The sequence below is a fragment of the Chelmon rostratus genome, chromosome 24, assembly GCF_017976325.1.
Source record: "Chelmon rostratus isolate fCheRos1 chromosome 24, fCheRos1.pri, whole genome shotgun sequence".
Taxonomy (NCBI): Eukaryota; Metazoa; Chordata; class Actinopteri; order Chaetodontiformes; family Chaetodontidae; genus Chelmon; species Chelmon rostratus.
Window position 1 is genome coordinate 10,183,930 of NC_055681.1, and position 18,364 is coordinate 10,202,293.

Sequence of the window (18,364 nt, forward strand, 5' to 3'; positions counted from 1 at the left end):
TCCAGCAGGGGGAAGGGGGGGTGCTGGGAAAACGGCGCACCAGTAGCCGTCTCAGCTGTGATGCAAAGCGTGCCTCAGCAGCATAAAATTATCACCATCATTAGCCGAACTGGGGATTGGATTATTACTGGAATTGTTAGGTTTGGATATATAGATGACGCCGAGGCTCGGAGTGTTCAGCCATGCATGTAACTGAGCTGGGTCAAGCTGCAGATATTTATTAATGTTGGTTTATATTTCACATAAGGAGTGCTGGGGAAAATGGGGCCATTTGGAGAAAAGCAAAGTCAACTGAGCAACATAACCACCTAAAATCCACTTTACGGCGATGCACTGGATCTGCATCTGCTGATCTGTCAAACTCAGGTATGAGAGACCTCCATTCCATACATCTGTTCTATACATAGAGTAACACACCTACACAGCCACTCAGTCTGACAACAGCAAATGCACATTCGCCCGTCCTGCTATCCATGGATTTTACAGTCAAACGCAATGGCGTGAAGTAAATTTAGTGCACTTGGTGGCAAATGGGGAGTCATTCTGGACACTGTGTCAGGCCCATGTTGTAGCAGAGGCAGGCTGAGCGCTAGCTGTAAATACTATGTCGCCCCGGGTCTCATGCGAAACAGCTGACGACAAATGAACTGTTAATGAAGCTGCTGCTTGATTTCACTCACTATTAATCACTTGACGTCATTGTTCTATTTCAGATCCGGCCTGGCTCAGATGAGGGGGTATGAAATTGGTGTGCGTTCACGGACACGTACGGTGTTCCCATTGAAGTCGATGCTGTGTGTAACACTACGAGCATTTTCTTTTTCAGCGAATACTGAAAAGCCTTCACTGAGACCTCACCATCTTCCATTGGCTTGTAAAAGGCTCCGCTGAATTCCCTGAATATCTCAACACCAGCCACTTAGAATACAGGTCAAAATGTGAATAGAGATTGGTGGTTGTGATAGTGTTTTGATAACATTAGGGGGCTGTGCTCTTTGTGCAGCTAGCCGGGAAATGCATTCGCCTGCACATTAATGTATTCTGGGCCTCCCCTTTCTTTTTCTTTTTTTTTTTACCCCCACCCAAGCAGCATTTTGTGCATTTTTTTTTTATCTCCACACCAACGTATGGAATGTCACAACAAAGCCTTCATGAATGAGTAAGCACAGATCGGATGGAGAGAGGAGGGGAAATGGGAGGAAAAATAGCTCATTTTGCTTCCCCTGGCATGCAATTTCCATCCTCTATCCACATCTCTCTAAAAGCTATCTAAAACACATCAACTTCATCTTTCTGGGCTGGATGGGCCTCAGAGGATCACCTCCAGACATGGCACGATGATAGCAGGGCTGCAAAAGAAAGGATGAAAATGATAATTCTGCCCTCTTGCTTGTAGCAATGGGCTTCTCATTTTACTGCTGATTAAAAAGGGGAAAAATTTCATTTTCAACGTCGCCTGCCCCTAGCAAAGAAAAATACTGTATATTGAGGTAATTGATCATGCCTCAGATGGCTGTTTCATCAGAGGAAGTGCAACACGAGTATTTCATCACCTCATTCTTCATTTTAGTCGCGTTGCAATTGACCGACGTTAAAGCTCCGGGGCGTCCTACACTGTGGCTGACCTCGAGTCCTTTTATTTTCTGCTGTAACAAATGGGAAAATAATGCGCTTTCAAATTGCATTTGATTCTGGTCAACTTTGTGCTTTGATCCCCCCGGAGACGCACACATACATTACACAGAGTAGCTCATGCAGGGTTGTTTTTTTTTTTAAAGAGCAATGTAAAGAGACAGCTGGAAGTGATGCCATTCCCATCCTTTTATTGTGGACAGCAATGCCATTACATGCAGGGAGTAAATAAAGCTAGCATAGCAGCACACTCCGCTCAGCCCATCCATACATGAAGGCATTCAGATCAAGGTCTCAAAAATAAGTGGCCCATGAAAATGATTTGCAAGGAAGACCATTCTTTTTGATACCTCTCCAGTGAATGGCAATGGGGAGGGGTGCGCACAGAGAGCTCAAGGGCCACGGAATGAATGGGGTGGGCGGGGGGGGGGGGGGGCATTTTGAAGGCCAATTATTTTTCAGTGCAGCCTTAGCCTCCAATCAGCGAGTGATCGCGGTTGCTGTGGCTCTCTGAAACGGACACAACGCTCGAGTTTCCTATTTCTGCAGGGAACAGACGAGAGAACAAAGCAAGCTTTTTCCGTTGAACTCCTGATCTGAGCGCTTGGGCCGATATGGGTTTTTCACTGGCCGATACTTGGTGAGCGGGGCGGCTCATGGCTGATACATAATGCCGATATCATGCTGCTGTTTTGTTGCATCTGATAAAATAAAACTTTTAAATAACACTGACATATGGGACAAAATTGAACTTAGCCAATGTTAACGTTATTGTCTGTTCAGTAGATCTGCACTCTGTCGGCATAAACTACATTAATGTCTACAGATAACTAAAAAAAAGTTTAAGTGCACTAAAACAGCCGCATTCATCAACAGATAGAAGCATCACTCTGTTCTTGAGAGAGGAAGAAAATGTGTCAAATATGAAATGAATAAACAATGTTCATGCACACAGGAGCACCCAACACAGTCTCTTTGTTTTGTCCCAGTGAGAATTTCTTTAACACGACTGAATTATTCACTCACACGCAGCAATACGTGTGCAAATAAAAAATGTGCATCGTCTCTGACGTGGGTTTGCAGACGTTTGTTTGTCAAGCTTGTTGATTTGCAACATTAGCCACAATGGTTCACTCTAGCCAGAGGAGTTAAAGAGAGATCAAATGGTCTATAGAGAACGGCAGACCAGAGATCTGCAGACAAATTTGTTTCAGCTCACAGGATATATGGTCGTATCACCCTTCCTGAGGGTAATTCATGAAAATTATGATTTTCATTGTCAGGTGGCCTGTCCACTATTCCTTTACCGAATCGATTCACAGCTATTTAGATCATGAAAAGTCCAAAAAACAAAAAAAATGTGAAAAATGCTCAGCACAACTTCTGAGAAACTCGAGCAAATGTCCACAAAAACTGCTCGTTCCAAAAGCCAGAGGCAAATCCTCATGTCAGAAGCAGGGTGCAGGAAACGTTGGGCCTTTTTGCTCTACTCGAAACACCTAAAGCCAAATTATCAACATTTTTTTCCAAGATTTCTGTCCAGTGAGTAATTCTTGAATCAACTAACTGGCTAAGTCTAGCACTACGTCATTCAACACAAATATTTAAAACTCTGCTGCTGTTCTGCTGCTAATCATTCTTTAGAATATTTTTCCATGCTGGGCCACAAATTTGCTTTATTCATTAAAAAGTGGTTCCCATCCGGTCACAAGATAAATGGCACAGTAACATGCTCCTGCTACACAATATTATCTTTATTTTTCTTGTGAAATAACAGAATTTTACCTCTTCAGGCCTCTCAAAAACACAGACAGGTCACAAGTAGACCCTGCTTTAAAGAAAGGTCTGTTACTGTCAGCTGGCACTTTAGCTAAGCTAAAACAATGAAAGGAAAGTTGCAACTGAAAGGACTTTTTAAGTAAAGCCTGCAAGCGCACAGATAGATTGAAATTTTGGCATTCACCCGCAGCAGTCATGATTCCTCTTTGTATGGGCGAGGCTACGCGCCCAGACATATCGTAATCTACCTGATCTACCATACTTGTCAATTCATGACATGATGGCTGCAACAAAAATAAATAGCTTTGAATCAGATCGATGCCCAATGATTGCGATGGAAAATGGAACAAGGCACGGGGAAAGAGGAATCTCATCTTCGCGGGAATTGGATTTTGAGAAGATTTAACTGAGAGCGCGTCTGTTGTGCACCTAAGTCCGCCGCTTCTAATGCTCGGATTGCACAACAGTCGATACGTCAGCAAAAGCGGCGGCGGCGGGAGGGGATGGAGGGTGCTCGGGATGGAGTGCCACTTTTGGCACACATGCGTGTACCATAAACCCGCATGCTGGATCACCTCTCAGTATTTCCATTTCCCTTTGAGTCTTATAATGTAATCTAATAGACATGATTAAGGTGGCCGCCTCTCAACTTCCTCTCCAACATTCCTCCTCACAAATCCTCATCAATTGCCTCAATCACTCCTCACACAGAGCCAATATTCCACGGTGAGACAGCCCTGATTTCCCACCGTATTAATGAACTCTTGCATTTGAAAGCCTTTGACTGCGCGCCCCTTGATTGCAAAGCCAAGGCCAATAGGCCTCGGTGACAGCTCCCTGAAAATTAAACGTATCAATCAAGGGAAAAAAGCTTGTGATGCCTTCAGATCCGTCTGTGTACCGGAGAGAGAGGGAGGAAGCTGAATGGGGGTCAAGCTGGCTTCGCAAATGCTTGTCATGCTGTGTTTTAGTGCAAGATGAGTGGGGTTTGCCTCATGAGATGGGAAAAATAACAGTAAATCTCAATATTATGAGCATTTTCTGACTGTCAGTACATTCTATGACACGTCATAATGTTGCAAGCACCATATATAACAATAACTCATTGTGCTGAGGGGCAAGTGTGCAGTTTTGATGTTCAAATGCAGAAATTCAACTTCTGGGCAGCATTCAAACACGCTGAGGTGGACCACTCTAAAATAAAGCCGCCATTGAAATAATGACGATCATTGGTGCACTAACATGCCCTTTAAACCTACACGATTCATCACGGCGCAGAGGGGGAATGCAATGCCGCTGGGTAAACTTGACCAGCGTAAAAAAAAAAAAAGTGCCAATGCTGAATGACATAATCTCTGTCTAAATCAATTTCTGTGTGAGAGCACTCGACTCAGCTCAATATGTAGCTGCAGGGCGTCTGTTAAGTGGCCACCGCCACTTACCTATTAATTCATGTGCTGCTTTCTGCTCCTCCAGCAAAATCTTAACCCCAGATGCTGGAGATGAAGCGAAGTAAAAAAAAAAAAAAAAGATTTAAAAAAATAGCATAAGCCGGGAAGATCTCACCTCAAGCGGAGAGCGGCAAGAAGAAATTGGAGTGGAAAGATTTAGAGCAGAGCATGATGCAAGTGGGCTGTGGAGCGGTTGAAATAGGGAGCAAATCTCACTGTTGACAAACTAAGGAAAGTGTATGTGATTAATGAGGGTGCTGGCTGGATGGAAGGCTTACACCACCTGTGGGCCTTGGCCTCTGGAGGTGGGGGTCTGTCATGGATTTACAAAAAGGCAGCACTGAAGAAGCATCTCTGCATCTTGATAAAATGGTGAGATGCCACTTGCGAGGCTAAGGCACATTCTGTGACTCATCTGTAGCAGGCGAGGAAGAAGTTTTTATCCCCCTCTTTTTTAAAGCCAGCTCCTGCTCTAACTTTGCATCCACCACTGCCTGACTCTCATATATGTTGGACCAGCAGTCCCCTGTCTGGTCAGGGCCAGAGTGGAGCTCGAACATCCGCCCGGACAACCGCAGGCCATCATCCATTCAAGCAAGGGAAGGATGCAGGAGAGAGGAGAGGAAATACTGAGGAGAGGCGCACAGAGAGCTGACTCGCCAAGCGATCGCTCAGCAGAAATAATTTGAAATAACTAAGCTCCTGGTTCTGCCTCCCCTCCTCCTGGCGCGCGCGCTTTGGAGGGGGTGCGCGCGCGCGCTTCAGAAGGGCGACGCGCACATGTGCATCAATTCGCATCCACCCGCCGTTGCACGCATTCGCGCTACCACGCGCGCACATGTGCAAGCCCACACTGCTGACGCACGGGAGCGACATGCAAATACGCACAGCGTTACACAATTAACGTCGACAGAAAATAATGCGTAAAATGAGCAGCTCGTGTCCTGTGGCACGCTGCGGCCGCTCTGCTTGGATAATTGGGTTTTAGAAAAGAATATAGAAGACTACAGCAGTCCGCTTCGGTGTCGTGCTGCAGCAGCGGACACTTTGTCCGCAACTAAAGCGACAAGAGCGACAAGGAGACAGGTTCGCTCCAAATGCGCATTTAAGCGGCGCATATTAGGCGATCATGGATTCGCTTGGTAAAGCGCGTCGATGTGTGATACAGATCTGTGCACAGGCAACGCCAGCGCGATCCAGATGAGCCAAAACTGCTTCAAACATGCCCGCAGAAGGCAGCGCGAGCAGCGAACCAACTTTGGAAAGGCTGAGGCGGAGGGAAAAAAATGAATGTAACTTACCGACAAGCAGTTTCCAAAGGATAGCGTACACTCTGCTGTCAGTTCCGATAGCCCCGCACCATCACGGTGTATCAGAATCTGTTCGGGTCGACAGAGTAAAAGCGGTAACGTTCTCAAAAACGAGGAATCCCAGCTATGAAATAGTCCACGACTCCCGACAAAAAAACAAGAAGAAGAAAAAAAAAAACGCAGCGTCTATTCCCAAATTACATATTGCCAGCATTGACTGGCGCAAGTCAGAGCACAAAAACACCTGCAGCCGGTCACTTTGAAACAGCAGGAGAGAAGGAAACGAAGAAAATCCTGATGGTCATCAAGGAGAATCGACAGAATCAGTGACGGGCTGGATCGGAGGAGGCAATTAGTCTGATTATCCTGAAAAATCAGTTGCTCGGCCGCTCGCAGCCGCGCAGCCCCGCCAGGTGAGCACCGCGTTAAGCAGGACTGCACGAGCGCAAATTTCCAAAGTGATGTGCAGAAATAGACACATCGGACGCCGTCTCTCTCTCTCTCTCTCTCTCTCTCTCTCTCTCTCTCTCTCAGTGCCGCTGTGTCAGAGCGAGATGCGTCAAGTGCGCACAAGTCTGCCAAAGCAGCGCAGGATGGAAGCGGATTTAACGTCAAAATAAAAGCACACCATTCGCCAAAGTGTCCATTTAAAGGCAGCATCACTTGAGTACACAGGACATCTGCACTAGGCTGGTGTATTCTCTTGCCAGCGTTCTCCATATTTCATGGGTTCCTTCTCGATTTTGTTGGTATTCTTGGCTGTATTTTCCCGGATGGCTTTTGTTTTGAAGACCTCACACGCGCGGTTTCCTCATTTTGTCCGGCTTGGCACTGGTCACGGTACGAACGCGCGCGCCACAGCCTGCGTTCCTCTGGAGTTTCCATCCCCTGCATGGCGCACCGACTGAAACCTTCCCAACAGGCGCACATGAGGAAACCGTCCCTCTCATGCGCACGTTTCGAGAAATGAATTTTGCGACGTCGGAATGACTTTGACTGGCTTCTGCTGATTAGAGCAGAGCGCTGGAGAGAGTGCAGGCAGCACAGTGGAGCTCAAGTTTGAGGATAGACGCACTGCCGCCCAATGGAAATAACAGAAACGGTCTGAAATGCACAGTAGAGAATATTCTCAACAAGCTTCACAAGTTGCTTTAGGAAAATACACATCCATGTTTTTTTGTTTTCTCTTCTGAAGGTCATGAAAAACATCTGAAAGCAGAACTCAGTGCTCGATTGTCCAAACAAATAATAATAATAATCACAGAACATAAATAATGACATATTTGCATCAGTTTGTCACTTGGCCCTGTTTAAGATCAATATTGCGCACAAACCAGATGTTTCTGCTTCTGCTAAGCTTCTGAAAATGATCATGCTTTTATTTTGGAACACATGAACATGGATTCTGCAGTGACAAAGCCGTCTCTATTGAGAAATGTGAAGGGTTTTTTTGTCTTTAAAACAGACCTAAAGGTGAGCGGGCATAGTTCACACCACCGCGCAGTATATCCACATCTGACACCGGTGTTCATGCCACTGAATCAACATTTATCACCATCTTTCTCATGCTCAATATCAACGCCGCACGTGAAGATGAATGTGACCAGTCCAGTGGAAGGCCTGAAAGGATTTCAATCTGCACAGTCCAGGTATTACCAGTATTTATGAGGAGCCTAACCAAGGACTCACACCACTCCACCAGGCAAGAGACGAACTCCTGAATGGCAAAAGATGATGAATTGATAGAAAGGCTGCCTTCCTTTTTCCCTGAGCTGGAAAGGTGTGATACAGATTAAGGGCAAGTAGGTAAGCGGGCCCCCCCGTCAGTCAGCCTGGACCGTAAAAAAAAGGGAATCGTTTAATTTCCCTCTCACTGGGCTACCCCTGTCAAGACTTTGGCCTCTGGCACAGCGTTTCTGTGCTGCGAATTTCGATGAGGGGAGGGCTTTGAGTAGGAGAAAAAAACCACCCTCCTCGGACTGAAAATGTGCACTTGTGAGCTCTCTTTGTCGTGCGCGGACCCTGACGTGAATAGAGGCTCCTTAATGAGCGAAGAAGTGGACAAACAGGCATTGATTCCCCCCCTCTCTCTCTGGTGTTGTCGTCCGCAAATGGCCTCAACTCAATCAACCGGTTAGTGTGCAACTTTGAGGACAGCTGTCTCGTGACGGTTGATTGGGTTTTTTTTTTTTTTTTCGCCCTCAAGCATTCGCATTTTTAGGAGGATTTGGGCGCAAGCCTGGAAGAGCAGCGGTTCGTCGTTCGCACAAATCCGCCGACATGATGTAACGTTCAAAATTCATGGGCATATCTTCCATATCTCACATGTGCCGGGATGTAAAATCCTGCAGCCCCTTTGTAGCACATTTTGGATTGTTCGGCTGTGCTCCCCTACGCGTTAATGATTTCATGAATCACTCCGAAAACCCAATTTCTAAACTCAAAAAGACATCAAAACAAGGCTGTTTTCTAACCTTCTGAGAAGCTGACAATTTAGGAATCCATTTCCACTTGAAAGCCGCGGTATGAAGCTTTACACTGCTCCAATTAAAAATGACACACTTACTGATGCACTGTGTGGAAAACATGTCATCCGCTCTTAAAAAATGATTAAGTGCATGAAGGTGAACCCCAGTTTGTGAAATGTGGATTTTTCTAAAAAATGGAATAATAAACTGTTGTGATGCTTCGTTTTGAACCATTCATTTGAGATGAAGGTTGTCTGGAACATGTGGAGAATTTCTTGATTTAGCTGCAGCAAAAAACAGAATCTTCAACTTTTAATTTAAGGAAAATAAAAACAGTGCAGCGTTCTGTGCAAGGATAAAAAAAAAAGCAGAGCATCTCAGTCAGATCTCGAAGGGGAGCATCTTAAAAGGACAACCTGCGGACAGTCGTTAAATCTGTTCAAAATGGTGCGAGAGATGAGGAGGAGTGTTCTTCAAGCGTCTGATTTAATGACTCAAACAGCTGGGCTTCTCAAAACATCTGCAGGCCTGAGATTGTCTCCGATCACATGAGCAAGAAGTATTGATTGGCGACGAAAAACAATGCTGAAACATTGGTAACTGACGAAGCTCTGTGAAACATCCTTTTAAGGTGATTGCTCAATTCTGATTGGCTGAGTCGTGTGAAAAACACCAACTTCACATGTGAAGAGTAAAGGTGCATCTTTATCCTCCTGTGGCCTCTTTGGCTGGTCAGAGAAAACGGCACTGACAGAATGTGCCGCCTACGCGAAGCTTTGAAGTTCATCCCCTCGCGCTCTCACCACGGCGGCCTCTAACTGACACATGGAAGCCTCTAGTGGTCACGTTTCAACAGCGGAGTCAGCAATCTAATTACAAATCCAACATCTCGTGAAGAAGTCCTGCACTCATTATGTAAAATACGCTCAATCTGTCTCTAAAAAGAGCAGTAAATGGAGATTTTGGTCACTTATGTTGTGCCACGTGTGGTATAGCATGATTAATTGTCTATCAAAGTCAAACCATAGTGAGATTTTTAGCAACAAGTCATGCACACTACTATATATGACTACTATACATATATAAAACCCTTTACAGGGGGAAAAATGGAGGAAACTACGATGGAATTGCCATAAAAATTAAGTGAGAATACACAAGAATTCAAATTGCATACAGTGCAGTGCACTGGGCAGCAAACAGGAAGTGCTTTCGGACAGTTCATGCTGCATACGGTTTTGGATTTTCACAAGTTTGTTCAGTATATCTGCAAAAGCTTCATCAGCTTCAGCCTCATTGTTTGGCCCCAGCATGACAGTTTATATTTAAGAATGTTGGATAGCTAAGCAGTAAGAAACAACACTGACTTTCTCAGAGTTATTTCCAATGGAATGACATTCGTCTCGGTTTGCTGCGCTTAGGAAGAAGCCACTGCAGCAAACTGTGAAAGGCACAGCCATATGTTCCCGCCCCACATCCTCCGCCGCATATCTCAACCTCAGGAGTGAGAATCAGACATTGCTTTGCGAGATGGACTGTTTTCACAGAAGGCTACAAATTTAATTGGGGTAATGAGGTCACTGGAGGAAGCCCGGATACCCTTCTCCAATTACTGCCTACCAAACGGAGAGAGACAACAGGGCCGAGTGGAAAACATCTCGACGTGACAAAGTTATTATAGCGGACCACGCGGATTAACAAAGCGTGACCCTTCCTATTAAACCAATAATGTATGTTTGAATTTGTCCCTGTGCTTGAATTATGGCCCAGGATGCAGTGGGAGCAAAGACATCAGACAAAAACGTCATTTTCATCCGAACACACACGCTGCATCCTCAGAATCTTCTCACAACAGGGCTGTGTGATTTGGAGCCAAAACGCTTTCACATGGATAATTCTCGACGATCCGAGGGCGCAACCTCTCTGGAGGAGATGGTGCGTGTGTTTTTCGGGGTGATGTCATCGCACGGCTGACGCATAATTCACTGCTCACCTCCACGTCAGTTCACCTCCCCGGAGAAGATTTAATGGGATGCGACTTGACGTAAATTTGAATGTGATAAACACAGTCCGCAGTGCTCCTGCTGAGGTGCGTGTTTTGGAAATTCATGGGGAGCCGTGGCACCACTGTTGAAAAATGATTCATCTTAAAGGCCTTTGTTTTGCCGCTATAATGCTGCATAAATATATCTTTTCGAGGACAACAATGCAAATGTGAGTAAGCGATTCTTATCAGTCAAAAGGGAGCTACTGGACGTGACGGCAGTGCAGCTCCACTTTCACTCTGCTGCCCACAGATCAGTTTTAAGTGCAGTCGGAGCGCCAAGTGGGGTGCGTACTCTGCCTGGATGCCATGTCACATTCAGCATGTGAGGGAAAGCGACGCACTGGATGTTGCAAAGTCACAACGAACCCCTGCCGCGTCAAACAAAGAGCGACCAGACAATTTGCGCGTGATGGACATTGATTTCTCTGACGGCAGAAATCTTCGTGTCATGCCAGCTGCGTGAGTCCTTTATTTCGTGCCGCGTGGCGCATTCGACTGGGGGAGCGAGGCATTCGAACAAGCGCTGTTTTTTTGTGCTGTTTTGTTCAGGCTTTTGTGGCGCTTGCTGACTATTACAAGGAAAATGTTGGTTTGGTTTTGCCTCTGTTATGTCGGGCCCGTGGCAAACATCTTAAAAATAGTGATAAAGACGCACGTTCAGTGGTCTGCAGCAAAATCCCACCTGGGCCTTTTTTCCCCTCTCTAACAGTATTCTTTCCAGCCTTATGCAAGTAAGAGAAAGTCACTGAAGTGAGTACCTGCTTTCCTAAAATAAATAGTTGCACGCTCTAGCAGAGGTAAGTCTGGTTGCAGGTATTTTTATCGCTCCTCTGGCCTACATCTGACAGCTCGAAACGGTTATTCTTGTCACGGAGCCACTATTTACTCTTCGTGCGTTTTTGCTTTTGAACTTGTCTGAGAGGCCTTGTCTCACCTGCCCCCCAAAAAACGTACATAAGGAAGAAATTTGGGGCAAAATGCCCATCTTGTACTCCACCAAATAGCTGAACTGGAATGTAAAAAAGTGAAAAGTGAACCGCAGAGCTGTTCAGAAGGAGAACATGCTCGGAAAACAAAAGGAGAAAAGCTATTTTGCAGGTACAAGGCAGCTGTAGTCAGTCACACATGCAAAGTCTGGCACCGCAAAATCATCAAATGACAAATTTAGTGCCCATATTCAGCTTTTCTTACAGTTCCTTCCCAGGTACGGCCTTTCATGCTTTGCCCAAGATACAGACACTTAATTCCAATTTGCTCTTACCCAAACTCCAGTGTGACCTTTGTTTACAAGCCGGGGTGCACTTCTAATTGGGCTGCATGAACCTAATCAAGCCAATTACAGAAATAGAGTCTTTTACTTGACAGTTCAGACTAAAGAAAACAAACCGACGCGTTGGCAGAGCCCCGCTGGGCCCTCCAATCCTACCCGCATCCCACCCACCTCAACCCCAGTCTCTGCACGGTGGCATGAAAGGTCTACGAGCAGCTGAGAGATAGCTGCTGTGCTTAGCTGGAAAATGATGAAAGCGCTTTCTTTGACTGCAAGTGTTTGAAGATCTCTCTACAGATCTTTACCTTCTACAGAGGCGTACAAGCTTTAGAGTAAAAGGATGGGATGAAGAGTGCCGGCAGTGTGAGCGACCTGCTAACCTCAGAACCTCATGGTGAGTGTGCTAAAAGACTGGCCTCTTTGTCTGCCACATTAGGCATGTTACATAATTGGCTTCAGTTGCACAACCTGATCCACACTTTAATACTTTTTGTAGCCAATCAAAATCAAAATCAATTAAAAGGTGTTGGAAGTCAATATCTTGCTGATGGGTTGAGTATAATTATTGTGTCTGCCATGTCACAGATACATTTAAAATGATTTTTTACATTGATACATTTTGACGAGTGATTTAAAAGATGTCACTGATTCTGCAAGCGTCAAATCCTCAGGTCAGGGGTTCCGAGCTGAGGGGCCTTCACAGCGAAAGCCGGCCACCTTTGGTCTTGACCCGGGACTCAGGATCAGCCAGCAGAGCCCTAGATCCCGAGGATCAGAGACTACTCCCCGGTTCATGGGGCGGCAGCAATTCAGCAATGTAGCTGGGAGCTAAACCATGAAGCGCTTTAAAGATGATCAGTGAAATCTTAAAACCAACTCTAAAACTGGCTGGTAGCCAGTGAATAGAGGCTAAAACTGTGCTAAACTGTCTCCTAGTGTTTGTTTAAAGCTAAGCTGTTGCATTTTAAACTAACTGAAGGCGTGAGACATCTTTTTGGCTCAACCTTGAACACAATGAGTTACAATTATCGAGCCGTGGTGAAATAACGGCATCAAGATCAGGCCAAGAGAGAAAAGACATGATCTTTGCGATGCTCCTTAATTGAGGGGAGCATGATAGAAGAACTTTTGCAATTTGTTTTTCAAAATAAAGGTCACTGTCAAATATCACACCCAGGTTTCTGGCTGCAGGTCTCATATTTGAAGACAAGGATCCAAGATGTTTCTGTCAAATAGGGATGCTTGGGGGACCAAAGGGAGTAATTTCCAATTTGCTTTTGTTTAATGAAGATAATAGAACATCCAGCACTTTATTTTTGACAGGCAGAATAACAGATCATTAACATTGCCTTATTCACTGGTCTTTAATGGAACATAAATCAGTGTCATCTGCATGACAATGGTACTGAATTTTGTGTTTGTTTGTGATATGTCCCTGTGGCACGCAGAACAACACAGGGCCGAGGATAGAGCCGTTTCTGTGCCCTCTGCAAAAGCAGTCTCTCCAGACTCCTTCACATCTCTTTATAATCAAAAATAGGTTATATAATATCATAATAATGCAACATTATATCATTAATATCAAGAAGAGAGACAAATTCAAGTTTTCAACATGCACATTTAGAAGTCGAACAAGCTTGAAATGGTTGTTAAGACGAGTCCTTTTACGGTGCCTTTCCTGCTATTTGGTCTGCATTCCAGTTGGGGCTCATCAAGCAGAATTAGAGTAAGTATTGAAATGCAGGATATGTCAAATCTCGATGGTTGGCCAGAAACAATGCAGGCCATCTGGAGCATGAAATCAGAGTCACTGTAACCAGTTTTTAGAAAAATCTTCAAAGAAATAAAAGAAACAAGAAATGCCCAATTTAAAAACTGAAGGAGGTTAAATGGACTTGTTAAAGGAAATGTCGCATATCATTACTTTTACAATTTGGGTCACAACTTCAAAGCCAATGGAATGTGAATGCACCAGGTCTGATCCATCCGCAATGTCCTGCATGTTCCCTTGAAATGTTTAGGGGGTAATTGAGTGATATGAATAATAAGTTATTCCCGGTGAGCTCTGTTTGGCTTTGTAGTGGTAACCAGGCTATCCAGGCCTTGCACTTTGATTTATGAATGATGCATCAAGAGGTCCAATGAAAATATTCAGCACCCTGGAACAAAAAGGCCCCGTGCCTTCATTTGGATATCGCGCTTCACTTAATTAATGGAGAGATACCCAGGTGGTCCTCGTGTGCTTGATGTCAAACCTTAGATCGTATTTGAAAATGTGCACCTCAAGATGAAACAAGAAATATTCATTAACACTGACGAGGAAAGAAGGAGCTGCGAGTGGAGTGCTTAATACGGATTCAGGTTCATTTTGGGCCGCTGTAAATGGGCAACGTTCCCAGTGACAAACAATAAAAGCCCTGTTGGTACAGGATTAGAATAATGTGGGCATCTCATGTTGCTAATAAATGACCATTTAACTGCTGTTTCCTAAAATGCAAAATGCCTCCCACACAGCTGGCAGGAGAGCTTGATCTCACCACATCGCTTGCTGCTGCTCAGTGGGCCTCGACGTGCAGGAGTGCCATGCTCTCATCTGAGGGTGTGAGGTATAGGATGGTCCAATTTAAGATATTATGCAGGGCATCTATTGCCCCGGTGAGACTGTCAAAGATGAGTGAGAGCCACTGGTTTGTGCTGGCATAAGAATGGGCAGGCCGGTACATTGCTTTATCTATTTTGGGAATGCCTTGCTGGAAAATCATTCTGCTCTGAAATAGTATCTACAACGTAAGAGGTTCTTGTCTTCAGAGCCAAATTCTGTATATAAATGCTATCAGCTATGGATGCTGGCCACTCCTAAGTGACTCTTCTTAAGTGGAAGGAGGAAAGCTCATTTTTTTTCTTGCGATGGATGACTATCTGGTCTCAATATATACAAAGAGAGCAGCCAGCCTTCTCAAAGAGGCAATAAGGAACTTGCTGGGATTGCATGGAAATACTTGAATTGTGGTGTCTGCTTGATTTGATTATTTGTGATTTACTAATGATCCCGTGAACTGATTTATGCCACCTCTCCAACTCCCCGGTCTAACAAAGTAATGAACGGAAACCCACGGAAGAAGCCGAGGAACTGGGGAGGAAGTCAGTAGCTGGAAGCCTCCTGCCTCAGAAAAACAATGGTGTATCTGTTTACAGTGCAGCCAAACAAACAGATGTTTTAATGAAGAAGTCAGTCCATAATTTTTGCAGCACGCTATGAGTAGCCACTCTGAACAACCCATTGCAACAAGAGCACTGGCATGCATGTTAACATGTGGCCATACAGAATACATTTCAGCCGCGCTAGAAGTCAGTTGCGAAATCCAACACCTTTGTGTGTGCGTGCAGAGAAAATTCTTTTTTCCAATTGACTTCCGTGCAGCTGTTTCGGCGTGTAACAGGCGTCCAAGCAAGTGCACGTCTCGGATCTTCCACATTTACTTTACCACTCAGCCTTCGTGTTGGCAAAGAGCAGGCGCCACCATTTATTTAAGAGCTCGTCAGAAAGCCTTCCTATACTCAACAATGAGCAAACCCACAACCTGTGCCTTGTCTCCATTAATTACAGCTTACACAACGCGGCGAACGATAAAACATTATTCTAAAATTATTCTGCAAGGTTGAGCACAAAACATTCCCTCCTCTGAACTGCGCGGCCGTGTTTTTGTTCTTCCCTTTAATGGGGTCTCGGTTCATTTGGACTTGAAGCTCATACATTTCTAATGGGAGCTTTTTATGTTGCTTGCAAACCCTCGACTAAAACAGAATGCATCTGCACTAAAAAGCGCTTCTGAAAAGTTCTACAAACTGGTGAAGCCACTCTGGACTCGAGCGTTGTCTTCACAACTCGATTTGAGGGGAAAATTTGAATTTTGAATGCCGTTATTTTCTCTGTCTGACCATATTATTGATTCATCGGCATGAATGACTAAAATCTGAAGCCAAAGTGATTAATAATCATACAGAAATATGTGAATTTGGAGGGAATGGCCTCTAAAAGGAATCCTTGCCAACGCAACGCGGTTGTTTCAACCAGCTGCCCTTGAAATAGGCAGATCGAGCCTTCAATAGTAGAACAAAGCTTTTTACCACAATTCCCAGGGCTATGATTACGGATAAGACTTCCCTCAGGCAATTCCGAGTGAAGGGCAGATGAGGAATAGAAACCTAGCATGTGGTCTAACTGTGGGCCAACTAACTGGTTACAAAGCCCGATCCAAAAGCATGATTTCTCTGTGTACATATGGTGAAATATATTCATACACAAATACGCAGAGAGACTGACAGATCGTGTTTGCGGCGCTCGCGCCTTATCCTCCAAATCGAGGACGACTCTATTCATCACTTTGTGGCAGCTCTTGGCAGAAAATGGCGATCGGTCTCTGATGGCATGTAACAGAGCTTTGGAGAGCCATCACGCTAAAGGCCAGGTTTGTTTGAAGTTCGCTTTGCAATGCATCAGTGGGGATGACCTAGATTTCCTATCTCGCGCTCCTCCAAGAGTGCAGGGAGAGACAGCCTCGTTTCAGCCCTTTCCGTCTTCTAACTGTGTCAGCTCGCCTGTAAACATTTGGCACAGAGTCACATCACTGCGTCTCCCCGCTCCCCTGCAGACGACTCCCCGTTCCTGGTGTCAACTCTTGACTCCCCGCGCGTTTGTCCCCCGGGATGGAGGTGGAGGGCTGAGCAGCAGCTAAGCTGAATGTGCGCCGGCGATGCAAAAACAAACGCGCGGTGGCAAATGCATGCATTTAACTCTCCTGCGAGCGTGCATCATCATTTGTCTGATCTCGACACTTTTTTCTTTTTTTTGTCTTTTTGGAAAAAAAAAATCATTTGGATTAGAAGATGTCTCCCGAGATTGTGCAAAGAAAAACGAGACTACTGAAAGAAGCATCTGGAATAATGCTGTGGAGATTTGGGTCATCGTGTTCCTGTTTTTTTGGCTGCAGCCGCGCACCCCGCCTGAACTTCTTGCAGGCTTAGATCATGTGAGTTCTGACCCATGAAACTCCACACAGGCTGAACCCCAGGTGCCCCCTGTGCTCAGCAGCATGGCCTGTCTGCTCGCCTGTCTGCAAGTCATCTTCCCTCTCGCCCATCCATCTGCTTTCTTGGCGTATTTGACTCACCGCCTGACGACAAAAATAAAAAGAAATGAACAAACTGCAAAAAAAAAAAGAGGGAGAGGAAACTCACACTTTTGGGAGCCGGCCTTGTGCCTTTGAGGTACGATGTTTATTTTGATCGTATCTAAAAGCGGCGACCGAGAAAGCGGCAGGCATTAGCCAGCCATCTCTCCCTCCCTTCCTCGCATCCTCCCCACACACCCACGGGGGACAGTCGTCAGTGCAGAGCACGCTGGAGTGAAGGCACAAGAACAACGCTGAAAAACTGCTTCAGCTCAACAGCCGACTCAACAAGCCAGAAAGAGTGTGTGGCACGTTTTTAATTATGCATGCTGCACAGCGTTACATAGCCCTGCCAGTCAGGGAAATTGCGCCTTCTTTGCTATTTCTGCTCGAGGCTTTTATTGGTTTCCTAGGTGACCATGTAATCTGACATCATTAGACAATTATAGTATGATATCCAGTTGCAGGTGCCTCCTGTATCCTGCCACGCCGACTGCCACTGCCACCTCTCACTGTGAGGTCATTTTCACGTTTGAACAACTCCGTCAGACCTCAAGATGCCAGTGAAAAACAGTGTCTCTGGAGTGCAGCGAATTAATGTTCTTTCATGGAAAATCAGCCGCACACTGTAGCCTTGTGTGTGGGTTTGGATTTTGGCTTGGGTCCTGGCTATTTCGCTCGTTCGACTCTGCTTCTTAATATCCTCTGTGTGCAACAGCAGCAGGTGCAAATATGAAAGAACACCGGAACATGATGCATTGCTCAGCTTCCTCACAGCAAATGAAGAAGCGCTAATAAAAAATTCTGTAAAGTAATAAAGTCTGACTTATAATCTGTCCGGGTTCTTTACACTGAACGCTCCCAAGTCAACGAGGACTCTGCGGTTCTGTTCGCTTTTTTTCCTGTTTGGTGCTGTGAAGGATTTTCTCTGAAATCTGAACCTGTGGCTCACGTTTCAATCAGTTTCTCATGTTGAGACTTCTTCAGCCCAGTCTCCCTGGGAAAAACACTCATATTGGACAGTTCTGCAGCACATGACTCATGTTGAAAGTCCTGTGCCAGTGAATTAAGCAGCACAAGTGGGGGAAATTAAATTTAAACTGCTGTCAGTTTTTTTTTTTTTTTTTTCTATTTAACAGCCACTGTAAAGTCTTGGCTTGACTTGTTTTGCAACAAATGGGTGCCGCATCAAACTACGTGAACCCAGTGAATCTCTCAAACGCAGGTGTGTAAATTCTG